The sequence below is a fragment of the Microcaecilia unicolor genome, chromosome 3 (assembly GCF_901765095.1).
Source record: "Microcaecilia unicolor chromosome 3, aMicUni1.1, whole genome shotgun sequence".
Taxonomy (NCBI): Eukaryota; Metazoa; Chordata; class Amphibia; order Gymnophiona; family Siphonopidae; genus Microcaecilia; species Microcaecilia unicolor.
The window spans coordinates 110,594,942-110,607,784 of NC_044033.1; the positions used below are offsets into that span (position 1 = coordinate 110,594,942).

The 12,843-nt window shown below is 42.5% G+C and overlaps 1 protein-coding gene across 5 annotated transcripts in view; it reads right to left on the bottom strand.

Annotated features, from left to right (window-relative positions):
* The window catches only part of LOC115464525 (barrier-to-autointegration factor-like protein), a 29,176-nt gene extending 16,772 nt beyond the window's left edge, over positions 1 to 12,404 (bottom strand). Inside the window, exon 1 of one of the 5 annotated variants that reach the window (XM_030194889.1) lies at positions 12,338 to 12,404. The gene's annotated coding sequence lies outside the window, so the exon portion shown is untranslated. Of the gene's footprint in view, positions 1 to 11,334; positions 11,722 to 12,098; positions 12,202 to 12,295 lie in introns of those variants that run through there. The other 4 variants (XM_030194891.1, XM_030194892.1, XM_030194893.1 and 1 more) reach the window with 4 other exon arrangements.
* Positions 12,405 to 12,843: the final 439 nt, after the last annotated feature.

Consider the following 12,843-nt stretch of genomic DNA (forward strand, 5'->3'; position numbering starts at 1 on the left):
GTGAGATTCGAACAGTCATTCCTTCGACATCAAGAGAAAGAGGAAACCTTAACTTCCTCCTCACACTACTACTACTACTACTTAACATTTCTAGAGCGCTACTAGGGTTACGCAGCGCTGTACAATTTAACAAAGAGAGACACTGCTGGCATATCCCCACTCTGTGATACCCAATCTTCACATCACACAAACAGAACAGCACTTGCTTTTATCCTGCAGTGCAGCCATAGTAAACACACCAGTGACGCTACACGGAGGCTAGTGTGACAAAACATAGTAACATAGTAAGTGACGGCAGAAAAAGACCTGTACGGTCCCTCCAGTCTGCCCAACAAGATAAACTCATATGTGCTACTTTATATGTATACCTGACCTTGATTTGTATCTGCCATTTTCAGGGCACAGACCGTAGAAGTCTGCCCAGCACTAGCCCCACCTCCTAACCACCGGTGCTGCCACCCAATCTCTGCTGAGCTTCTGAGGATCCAATTCTTCTGAACAGGATTCCTTTATGTTTATCCCACGCTTTTTTGAATTCCGTTACTGTTTTCATCTACACCACCTCCCTCGGGAGGGCATTCCAAGTATCCACCACTCTCTCCGTGAAAAATTAATTCCTGACATTTTTCTTGAGTCTGCCCCCCCTTCAACCTCATTTCATGTCCTCTAGTTCTACCGCCTTCCCGTCTCTGGAAAAGGTTCATTTGCGGATTAATACACTTTTAAAATATTTGAACGTCTGTATCATATCACCAAAGCCTCCAGAATCAGCTCCCCCCCTCCAAGTAAACCATTGATTAAAAAAAAAACAAAAAAAAAACAATGCAGTAATGATAGGCAACTGCTAGTCAGTCTGTTCAGCAACAATTCCATTCCCCCTTCCCCCCAAAGGGAAAAGGTCTGTAACAGACACACACACAGAACCCTTCTCTTAAGAAAGGGGCTGGTCTGAGAAGGGAGGAAGAGTCTGGTACACCCAGATGTTAATTTTTTATATTACTGACCGATACAATGGAAATCAAGTCTTACCAGACCACTAGAGGTTGCACAGGAACCCTACCATCTGCTGAAGACTAAAATCATACTGACTGGCCATGAGGTTGCATAGGGTTAAGTAATGACATCACAGCTCAGTGGTTTTCAGTCTCCACCTGCTGGCAGAACAGAACAAATCCCAAAGTCTAGACTGATCTAGTGAATGGCACAATAAAGGAATAAGCTAATACATATGTTATAATAAATAAATTAGGGCTGCATGTCAATAAAAATTTTAATCATGATTAATCACACATTAAAGATATGTTCTTTATGGGGGGGAGGGTTCTCCCACTGCTTCTTGTGACTCTGTGTAATGGAAGGTTAAGTGACTTGCCCAGAGTCACAAGAAGCTGCAGTGGGGGAAAAATATTAAATAAACATACCTTTAATTGTGCACTTAAATCACAATTAGAAATTTTAATCAAAATGCAGTCCTAAAAAATGAAAGAATAAAAAGTAATGAAAAGAAATATATATTGAAAAATTATAAATTAAAGAATCTAAATCAGCATGCAGAATAGCTATAAATAGCCTTACAGTTTTAACAGTCTACTTCAGTAAAGCAATCCTAAAATAAGAGGCCCCAAGATTTTTGATGTTTTCAGGATATGATAGCAAAACTGTAGATCTTGCTGGAGAGTGGCAGAATTATTTAGAATAGTCTGTAGATGCTAAAAGTTCTGTATACATACAGGATACCTTCACCTATGTAATTTATACCTCTCTAAGTAGAAGTAGCAGCCAGAACAGCAATATTCCTTACATGTAACAGATGTTTTCCATGGACAGTGGGACTGACGTTATGACGTCGAGGGTGGCGGACCTATCAGAGGCGCGAGGGCGGGGCAGAGAGATGGTTACAGAGCGACAATCCTTACGAACCCTTCACTTCAGTGAAGCCACGGAGTCAGCTTCACAACGTTGCAGGTGCGTGGATTCAGCTTCAGAATGTTGAAGGTGCCTTTTAATATAGTAGAGACAGCTTCCTAATTTTTCACTAAAACATCGAAGGTGGCTGGAGGGGGGGGGGGGCAATGACCCTGGAACTGGGTGGGTGGGAGGCGGACCCTGGAACTTGGAGGGGGGCCAGGCGGACCCTGAAACTGGGAGGGAAGGGGAGAGGGGGGGCCAACAGCCCTGGAACTGGGAGGGAGGGAGGGGGCCCCTGGCACACACTCTCATTCTCACACACACACACACACACTCACAGCTCCCTAATTTTTCACTTAAACATCGCAGGGTGGCTGGGGAAGAGGGGGGGGGGGCAACTACCCTGGAACTTGGAGGGGGGCCAGGCGGACCCTGAAACTGGGAGGGAGGGAAGGGGGGGAGACACAACCCTGGAACTGGGTGGGTGGGAGGGACGGCGGTCCCTGGAACTTGGAAAGGGGGGCGGGCGGACCATGAAACTGGGAGGGAGGGGGAGGGTGACCCTGAAACTGGGAGGGAGGGGGAGAGGGGGGGAACAACCCTGGAACTGGGTGGGTGGGAGGGCAGACCCTGGAACTTGGAGGGGGGGCAGGCGGACGGACCCTGAAACTAGGAGGGAGGGGCCCCTGGCACACACACTCATTCTCACACACAGTCTCACTGTCTCTGTCACACACACTCACACATTCACTCTCTTTCACACACACACACACACACACACACACACACACACACACACACACACAGAGGAAAACCTTGCTAGCGCCCGTTTTATGTGTGTCAGAAATGGGCCTTTTTTCCTAGTAACATAATAAATCATGGCAAATAAAGACTTGAATGGTCCATCCAGTCTGCCCAACAGTCACACTCATTATCAATTCATTATTACACAAACAATGAATGTGACATAAAATACTTGATCCTGGTCTTTCTTTAGCATTTCTGAGGCATAGACCATAGAAGTTCACCCGGCACTGTCCTTACGTTCCAACTACTGGAGTTGCCGTCAAAGCCCACTCCAGCCTATCCAAATCCATTCTGTCATTTGTGGGACACAGATCGTAAAAGTCTGCATGGCACTGTCTTCACATTCCTGTTACTGAAGTTGCTATCAAAGCTCTTTTGAGCCCACCCTAACCAGTTTGCCATATTCGGGACACAAATCGTAAAACTCTGACCAGCATCGGCCTTAGTTCTTCAGCCAGAGCTGTCAGCTAAGCACCACTCAACATCCACACACAGGCAGCCATTTAAGTTTTAGGTTTGATTTTTTTTTAATACCATCCATTTTCTAATTAGAGATCCTGTGTTCATCCCACCCCTCCGCAACAAAGAATGTCCTGATTGGCATTAAGCCTAAGTCTACCACAACCTCAATTCATGTCCTCTAGTTTTACCATTTTCTGTTCTATATAAAAGGTTTCTTTCTATATTAATACTTTTCAAGTATTTAAACATCTGTATCATATCTCCCCTGTCACTTCTTTCCTCTAGGGTATACATATTCATGTCTTCCAATCTCTTCTTATACATCTTTTGGCACAAGACCCATACCATTTTTGTCACCTTCCACTTCAAGTCTTTTTACATCCTTAGCAAGATACTTCCTCCAAAACCTAACACAATACTCCCAGTTGGGGGCCTCACCAACAGCTTGTACAGGGGCATCAACACCTCTTCTCTATGCAGCCCAGCATTATTCTGGCTACGGTTACCACCTTAATCACCTTCAGATCCTCGGACATTATCATCCGAAGGTCTCTCTCCCTGTTTGTGCATATCAGCTTCTCACCCGCTAGGACATACAGCTCCCTTTGATTTTTACTCCCCAAATGCATCAACTTTTAACTGCCAAACAGACCATTCTTCTAACTTTTGCAGATCCGTTTTCATGTTTTCCACTCCCTCCAGTGTGTCCATTCGGTTACAAATCTTTGTATCATCCGCAAACCTTGTCTTTTAACCCTTCAGCAATGTCATTCACAAATATATTGAACAGAACTGGCCCCAGCACCGATCCTTGAGGCACTCCACTGCTCACCTTGCCTTCCTCCAAGTAAATTCCATTGACCACCACCCTCTGGGTGTCTGTCAACCAATTGCTAATCCAGTTCACCACTTTGGGTCCTAACGTCAGCCTGTCACGTTTATTCAAGAGCCTCCTATGAGGCACACAAGCGGGTGATTCACTGGAAAAACACTGGGACAGAACTGCCCTCCCAGAGCTCAGAACTTTACATTAAAGTGCTTAGCATGCACAGCCCTTTCTGCATGCAGCGGTCTCCTCAGTTCCAAAGCTTGAAAGATTCAGGCAACTCCTCAGGGAGGTAAGAGGGATTGTGTGACTTATCAATCCAACTGTCTTCAACACTTGGTTACAGGTCAGCAATACTTTTACTGTCAACAAGCAGGATTCAGTCAGGTACACAAGTGGGTGGCTTGAAGCTGAGGGCTGCTCAGTCAAAAAAAAAAAAAAGTTTTAGCCTTTTCAGCAGCCCACATAGAAAAGCGTGAGAGGAGTTAGCTCACAAGGACACATGAGCTATCACCGGTTAAGCAAAAGTACTGTAATGTAGTTTGGCCCAAACAATGAGCAGTGACAATATGGAGTGGAGGAGTGGCCTAGTGGTTAGGGTGGTGGACTTTGGTCCTGGGGAACTGAGGAACTGAGTTCGATTCCCGGCACAGGCAGCTCCTTGTGACTCTGGGCAAGTCACTTAACCCTCCATTGCCTGCCGCATTGAGCCTGCCATGAGTGGGAAAGCGCGGGGTACAAATGTAACAAAAAAAAAAAAAACAGGATCATGTAGGCTTTGCAGATCATATAGAGCGAAGCAGACTTCAAGAATGCCAATTTGGTTGCGGTAGACCTAATTTGATGAGATGAATTAATTTGTTCAAAGCAGAATTGTGTACAAAAAGCCAACTCGCTTTCTAGAGCTCTTTTTGCAACTGGCAGTTCAACAAGATCAATGGAGATTACTTTTCCTAAACAATTCAGTTTTAAAGATCAGGTGACAGCCCATTATAGAGTATGGAGGGCTTCCTGACAAGGATTTGGTTTTGGATAGAATGTAAAAAATTTTTATTTCTTTATTCAGGTGGAATATATGGTACCACTTTAGGCAAGAAATGGCATTGTCTTTACGGTTTTGTAGGTAAAAGGTATGTGGTCAAAATGAGAAAAACAATAAGAAGTACTTCCCAAGTTCATCAGATTGTGAGCTTTCCAGGGACAAAAAAATACCTAGTGTACCTGAATGTACATCACTTCAGTAATTCCTTATAATACTGCCTGCAAGTCCGAAAGCTAATATATAAAATTTAAGAGGTGCAATGACCAGATGTGTGAAACGAGACTTCATTAGCAAGCACCAAATCTGGATCCCATGGCACAGGAGACTTCTGTAATGGGGCTTAACGTGAAACAAGCTGTCACGGCCCCAGGCTTTAAACAACAATCACGAACTCTGGAACAACGTGAGCCCTTGGCCTACTGTCGTCAAGCGGCATCAGGAGGCAACCCCCCCCCCCCCCCCCCCCCCCCCAAGCAGGACTGGAACAGGATTCTGGATACTAGAACAAGCTTGGCAGGAACAGGATACTCAAGCAGGATTCAGGATTTTCAAACAAGCTTGGCAGGAACAGAAGCTGAAAGCAAACAGGGCAGAGACAAGCAGGATACAAAGCTGATCCACACAGACAAACAACAGAACTAAGGCAGAGGGGACTAGAACAAACAAGGCAGACTAGGCAGGACACAAAGCTGACCCACACAAGCAACAGAACTATGGCTGAAGGCTGAACCTAGCACACAAACAGACCAAGAAGAACAGAAGCAGAAGTGCACACAGGCACCCTAAACAAGGAATCAAGACAGAAGTGCCCACAGGCACACAGGCTATGAACAAAGCAACAAGAAATCAAGGCAGAAGTGCCCATAGGCACACGGACTAGAACAAGGCAGAAGTGCTACACTGCACACGGACTAATCTGGAGACCTTTGGCATTGCAAAGGCCCTGAATGAAAGTGCACCACTTCCTTATAAACAGGACAGAGGCAGGAAATACACTGAACCCAAAGTGAGGCTTGAAACACACAGGAAGTGGGAACCCTACAGGACAGAGGCAGGAAATACACTGAACCCAAAGTGAGGCTTGAAACACACAGGAAGTGGGAACCCTACAGGACAGAGGCAGGAAATACACTGAACCCAAAGTGAGGCTTGAAACACACAGGAAAAAAACAATGCAGACAGTAGCCAGCTCAGTAGCTGACCATCGGGACATAAGGTGAGTCAGAGAAGGATCACGACCACAGTCGTGACACAAGCCTTCCATGAAACAAACCAACATGCTATTGTGATGCTGGAAAGTTACCATTAGAGCAAGAGCATAAGCCAGCAGCACACCTAGGTGTGCTCTATTAGCAGAGATCTCAAGGCGAAAATGTTATAAAAGTGAGAGACACATTGTAGTATTATTGTAGGAGGATCTGTGGTAGGTCCCTACTAATAAAATTACCAGATTTACACCATACATTCATCTACTGGAAGGTGCCTGAGCAGCTATCGGAATGTTATGTTACATTATATGGAAAAAACGGATGGAACAATAGAGAGGAAGCAGAATTCACTTTGCTGGCAAAAGGTCAGCCTGAGGCATTCTCCAGTACCAAAAAGGAACTCAGCTGTATGCAGGAATGATCTGCAAGGATGAGGCAGTCTGAGTTTGTCAGGTCACTGATTCTGTGGCCCAGGTATATGTGACCTGTATTTCAATGTGATGTTTATAGCAAAAGATTCAGATTCTAGATGATTACCAGCCAATAAGCAAACAGGCTATGTCCCATAAGTATTGCCATACTGGGACAGACCAAAGGTCCATCAAGCCCAGCATCCTGTTTCCAACAGTGGCAAATCCAGAATACCTGGCAAGATCCCCAAAAAGTACAAAACATTTTATACTGCTTATCCCAGAAATAGTGGATTTTTCCCTTGCTTGATCAGGTAAGAAAACTGCCACTTGATTGTCTGTCTAAATATGTACACAGGAACTATAAAGAGGGCAGAAGGGTCAAGCATATTGTTCAGAGTTCCAAGTGGTTGATGTGACGAGCTGCCTCCTAACTAGACCACATTCTATGTGAAGGTTGATTGTCAAAATGAGCTTCCCATTCATCTATATCCAAGCTTAAACTGATGCTATCACAGTGCAAAAGGAAATTAACTTTGCTAGGTTAGGTTAGTAAGGCCACCCTATAAAAAGTAAGGCAAAGCCTAGAAGATGGGAAAAATATGGATGACTTGGACTGTTGATATCATTAAAGACAGCCCATTTGAAAATGCATTAAGGGAATGCACTGCAGCCATATGCAAGTGTACTCTGGTTCTGACCTTGACCAGTTTCATCCATTCAGTCCTCAAGGGCTACAAGCAGACCAGGTTTTCAGGATATCCTTAACAAACATGAATGAGAGAGGTTTGCATACAATGCATATGGTGGGTACGTAAATCTCTCTCATGCACATTCTTTAGGGATATCCTGAAACCTAATGTAGGCCATGAGCGCCTGGATCCTGTCCTCCAGAAAAAGAAAAAAAAAAACCAAACAAAAAAAATAACCAGTCTAGATTGAATAGTGTCTGCGACTACTCCTATAAACAAAATGATGGTTGAATATAGTAAGGACTTCTGAAAGTTGACAAGGAATCCCAGAAACTGAAAAGCAATTATATTCTCCAAGAGTTAAGGCTTGCAATTAAGCCATTACAAGCCGGTGTGGAGGTAAAGAAATATTAAATGCCACTGTTTGCAAAAGTGTGCAGCTGTCACCCCAAGGCACTTGACAGAATACTCATGGGGGCTGATGAGAGGCTAAAGCAGAAGGAAAAGTTTAAAGAGTAAACCTGAGGTACTTATTAGAAGGACGGATTGGAGTATGTGTATATGCCTGTTTGAGATCCAAGGCATTCATCCAATATGCCACGTTGCAGAGGAAGAATGAATGGCATGGGAGTCATTCTATGTCTGCTCGAAAAGGAACAGTCGCAAGATCAAAATACAGGTCTTAAGACTCTTGTTTTTGGAATCAAGTATGCAGAGTATAAACTTAAAAATGTAAGTTCCCCTCCTTCTGGCAGGATTTGTTTTCTGGCTTTGGCCTGGAGCAAAAAGTGAAGTACCTTCTACAACAAAAAGGAGCTGTGAATCTTCTGCAAAGTCAAAAGGAAGAAAAAAAAATCTGCAATGAGAATTGAAGTGAATTCCAAAATTTGAAAACATGTGCTTGGGGAATACTTAGCAACAACAAGTAAACCCAACACTTGAGTTGGATATTTAAACAAGCACAACCCTTGAATTAGGGAAGTGGTCTCAGTGGGACTCTTTTCACGTGACCAGCTCAGCTCATGACTCACTTGCCTCCTCACCAGCCATATCACTCCTTTATTCATACAAACTTTTTTTTTTTTTGCACGTTTTATATAAAAATTGTGAAGATTTTATTTTAAATTTGAAATCTCATTTTAAATATTTTTTAAAATATATGTAACTCCAACAAACTTATTTGAATCTGAAGGACCAGATGCCAAAAAGCACCATATTTCACTGATCGCTGCCTCAGGGAATGGTCCTTGAAAACAAAACATTGGATGGTCAGGAAGTCTTTTTTTCGTCCTAATGCGGAGTATAACTATGCTGTATGGTGTGCAGTGTCCAACGGTTGGAAGTTATGAGAGGTCACCTCTATTGAAAGAGGATGAATCGCATTCCGACCAGTAGGTTGCTTGGCACCGACTACAGTGGAAATGCTCTCTGGGATGGAGTCAAAAATTAGGCTTTTTTTAGATAGAGGGTGTGTGGGATTTTTGACCCCACTGCGACCTTGGACACAAGAGTTGGGGCGTAGTCCTCTAAGGTGGAGGAGGAACAGGAGTGTAACGATGCTCAGACATATAGTAACTGAAGCGTCTAAATCCTCCTGCAAATCTTCTAAAAGTAGAAGTCGTTTGTGGCCTGGATAGAGTTTTTATAGTATATGTATGTTTTTTAAATTAGGTCAGCCACTTCCTCGACTGTATCACCAAACACATTTTCTCCACGACAAGGGATATCTGCTAGACACTCCTGGACAACAGTCAAAATCACAGACCCTGAGGCAGGAAAGATGTTGCATTGCTAAGGCGGAAATATGTGAAGAGACATCAAAGGCCTGCCTTGCCAGATATTTATGACAAGTTCAGAAGTTTCCTGTGAAGCTTGTGGAATTCATCAGCTTTCTCAAGGGGAAGGAATTCTGCAAATGAGAGTGTATTAGAGTTTTTAAGTAAATTGTGGAATAAAGTTAACAGTCTAGTATGAGATAGGTTAGCACTGAAGTCTGAAAAAAGGTTTTGGGTTTTTTTGGCCTGGAAAACAAAGAGTCCAATGTTCTAGCTTCTCTTCCCGAGAAGCAAAAGTATGAGATCTTGCACTGTGAGTGCGTTTTAAAGCAGATTCCACAACTAGGAAATGGTGAGGCAACTGTGTTTTCATAAGAACATATGAATAGCCACACTGGGTCAGACCAATTAGTAGCATCATTCCATGCTACCAATCCTAGGACAAAAACACAATGACATATTTAACAAAAATGTAAATACCAAGGAAAGAGCACAAAAATACAGAGATATATAATAAACCATCAAAAAAATGGCAGAAAAAAAATGCAGAAATAGTCCTAATATATTAGGTGCTGTCATTTTGATCAAAATTTCCAAGGACACCGTTACATGGCCTAGGCATATATTTACATCTTATGAACTCCTGAAAGAAACATTTAAAATATTTTTTATTCTGCCTATCTACAGTTCTACATGGATTACAGTAGTCTGGATGCTAGAAATCCTGGCCTGTAGCCTATATAACTACCAATGACTAAAATTAAGGTGTGGTTAAATAAATCCCAATACATACATACAACGCAAAGAACACTAGCAATAAAGCTGAGATCATACCCTACATCAATGTTCCTCCACTGAATACAAATCTCTTTCATGTATATTCACTGTGGATATTCTGAAAACCAGACTGCCAATGGGGCACTCCATAGCTGGTTTGAGAAACACCTGGATTGCAATGATGTTCAATCTTATGTTCATTTGGAGGCACTACCAAGAGACCAGTTTTAAAAGGGATTTTAATGGTGCTTTAACCACATCTGGTTGACTAAAGTTAGTGTCCAGATATTGCTCCTGGAGAGCTATAGACATGCCTCCTTGTTACTTTTAAAAAGCTCAAAGTAAAATTACAAATCAATTTAAACAGTAATACTTTTATTAAAAAAAACAGTAATTAAAAGCCTCATCTCTCAGCAAAACCTGTGTCAAGATGTATGCCATGGGAAAAGTTTGAGGAAAAAATAAGCGGTGTGATCCGAGATGTTTTCTGAAAACTGTTATCAGCCAATTGACATACTGTTATGAGTAACACATTCCAGCAGAAAATAGTCATACTCTCACCAGTTGAAAAGGTGGTATATCTAGCAATTTTTTCCCCCAATTGCAAACTTTGGGCAGACAATACAGCTTCAATAATCCCACAATAGTACCAGTTATGAAGTGACCCATAAGGAACAACCAAGACAAGGCCTCGCTTTTCAATCCCCACTTCGAATGAATTTTGGTATCTAAAGTGAATGATCTTTAGTGTCATATTTTTAATGTATCTATGAAAAGTAGGAATAGTCAAAAAGATATCCCCTTGGAAATGGTCACTTGGTAAACAGGTCTTGATCATCAGAAGCCAATACAGGTAATCACAGTTTGAATACAGCAAAAGTCTTAACATGGACCCAAAATTATCCATAAGTGTTCCAAGTTTTGGAATAAAAATACAAACCATGAGATATGAATGAAAGCACTTTTATACCAGGGATTGCCAATTTAGCAGCCAAAAGGGGAAAAGGTATCCCCCATTCTGGAGAGTTGAGAACTACAAAGAGAGATCTATGGAAGCAAGATATAAATGCATTCAAGACATACTATACCCGACTAGCTATATAACCAGATGCTACACACACAAAAATGTTAGTACTTAAGTCATAAAAACTTTGTTTTCGATTTTAGCTATAATCAGGGTCATGTATTTCCTTCCATACTAAAGCTTCATTTTTAGTTTCTTTTTGTTCCTATATGTCTTCTTTTCTCTCCAGCACTTCTAAAGTCCTTTTTTCCTTTGACTGTGTATACACTCAAACATCGATTCAACATATATACATATGAAAGCTAGAAACCAAAAGTTTTCCTGAAAGGGAAAATGTGATCATATGAATTGCTCTGTAAATCATTACTAGCTTTCGGGATTTTTTCACTCTCTTTTTACTTACAAACAAAAATAGGTTTTCCGTGCACTCCTTAAAAAAATTCTTACTCATTACCAAAACTTGTACGGCCGAGTCTTCATCACAGACATCCTGAGGTGTTATCAAACCTTGGGTGTATTAGACATAGACAGCACCCTTTCCCTCAATCAACTGGTTGGCCGGCTGGGCAATGTCGGCCATCACACTGATCAGTCCCATTTTAATACTCTGCAAGACTCAAAACCGATAGAGGGAGCTGCAGTTATTCCTGGAGAATATCTAGAAGATCGTCCACCACCACCTCTGCAAAGTATGGTAACAGCTGGAACAAGGTGATAGTCTTCGGCTGGAAGCAGCAACACAACAGGCCGTGGTGGAGACAGATCTACTTCCACGTACGAGCAAGCCACCGACACTTCTCCAGGCCCTGTCGCACCCCACAACGTTAATTAATTCTTTTTTTTTGGGCCCACTGCTACTTTACAAGAAAATAATTCCTAGGGATGGGATCCACTGCTGAGGCCATTTAATTATAGTTATATGCAGTATGCCTAGCGACTCTTAGAACCTACTTAACAGTTTTCCTCATATGTACATGAGAAAAGATTTAGTGAGGTTAACATGACAATATTAATACATTCCTTCAAGCACCACGCATAAACTATGTATACCACCAGGCTAGCTTTTGTCAGCCGTTTCAGATTAATTAGGATCCAACTGCTTGTAATTCAGAAATTATGCATAAAACCTAATGAATCACCACTCTCAATCTCAGTTAATGTATTTACCTTGGGATGGGTCTTTAATCAACCCCTTGCCCACCACCACAACAAACAAAAAAAAAGTTAAATAGGAATCAACATCTTAGTGACTACTAAAAAGTAATCCAGAGAGCATTTTGAAAATCATGCAAACCCCTCGTTAGCACGAGCCAGGGACTGCAGCAGACGCACGTGGCAACATTAACCAGCTGTGCGGCTCCCACCTTGTGTGCACCTGAAGCTGTCGCGCGCGCTGAGCAGCCTACCTAGGATCTCGAGGCCAACCGGCACGCACCGGATCACCCACGCCGGCGCGCGGACATCTGCCGCCACATTGTGATCTCAATTAAAAAAAAAAAAAGCAGGGGTCAGTCGCGTGACTGCGGCCCCAGAACCAATCATTAGCCAGACGGTTTGCGGACCGTAGTGAGGAGAACTGGGGCAAAAAAAAATAAAAAAGTTACCAAGGCTGTTAATGGAAATTCTTGAAGTTTTCTGCTAAACATAAAAAGAATATTAGTTTTTTGTTTTTTTTTTTAAATGATGGCTACTCAATACCAGCGCTGCCACTTCGCAAACAGCGCGCGAGGGCATCTGCCGCCACACATTGTGATCTCAGTTAAAAAAACAAAACAAAAAAAAATTGTCGGTTGCGTGACTGCGGCCCCAGGACCAATCATTAGCCGGCCAGCTTGCGGACCTAATAAAGACTTCTATAAATTAAAAAACAAACAACAACAACAAAGGCTACAAAGTAGAGGTGAGGAAAAGC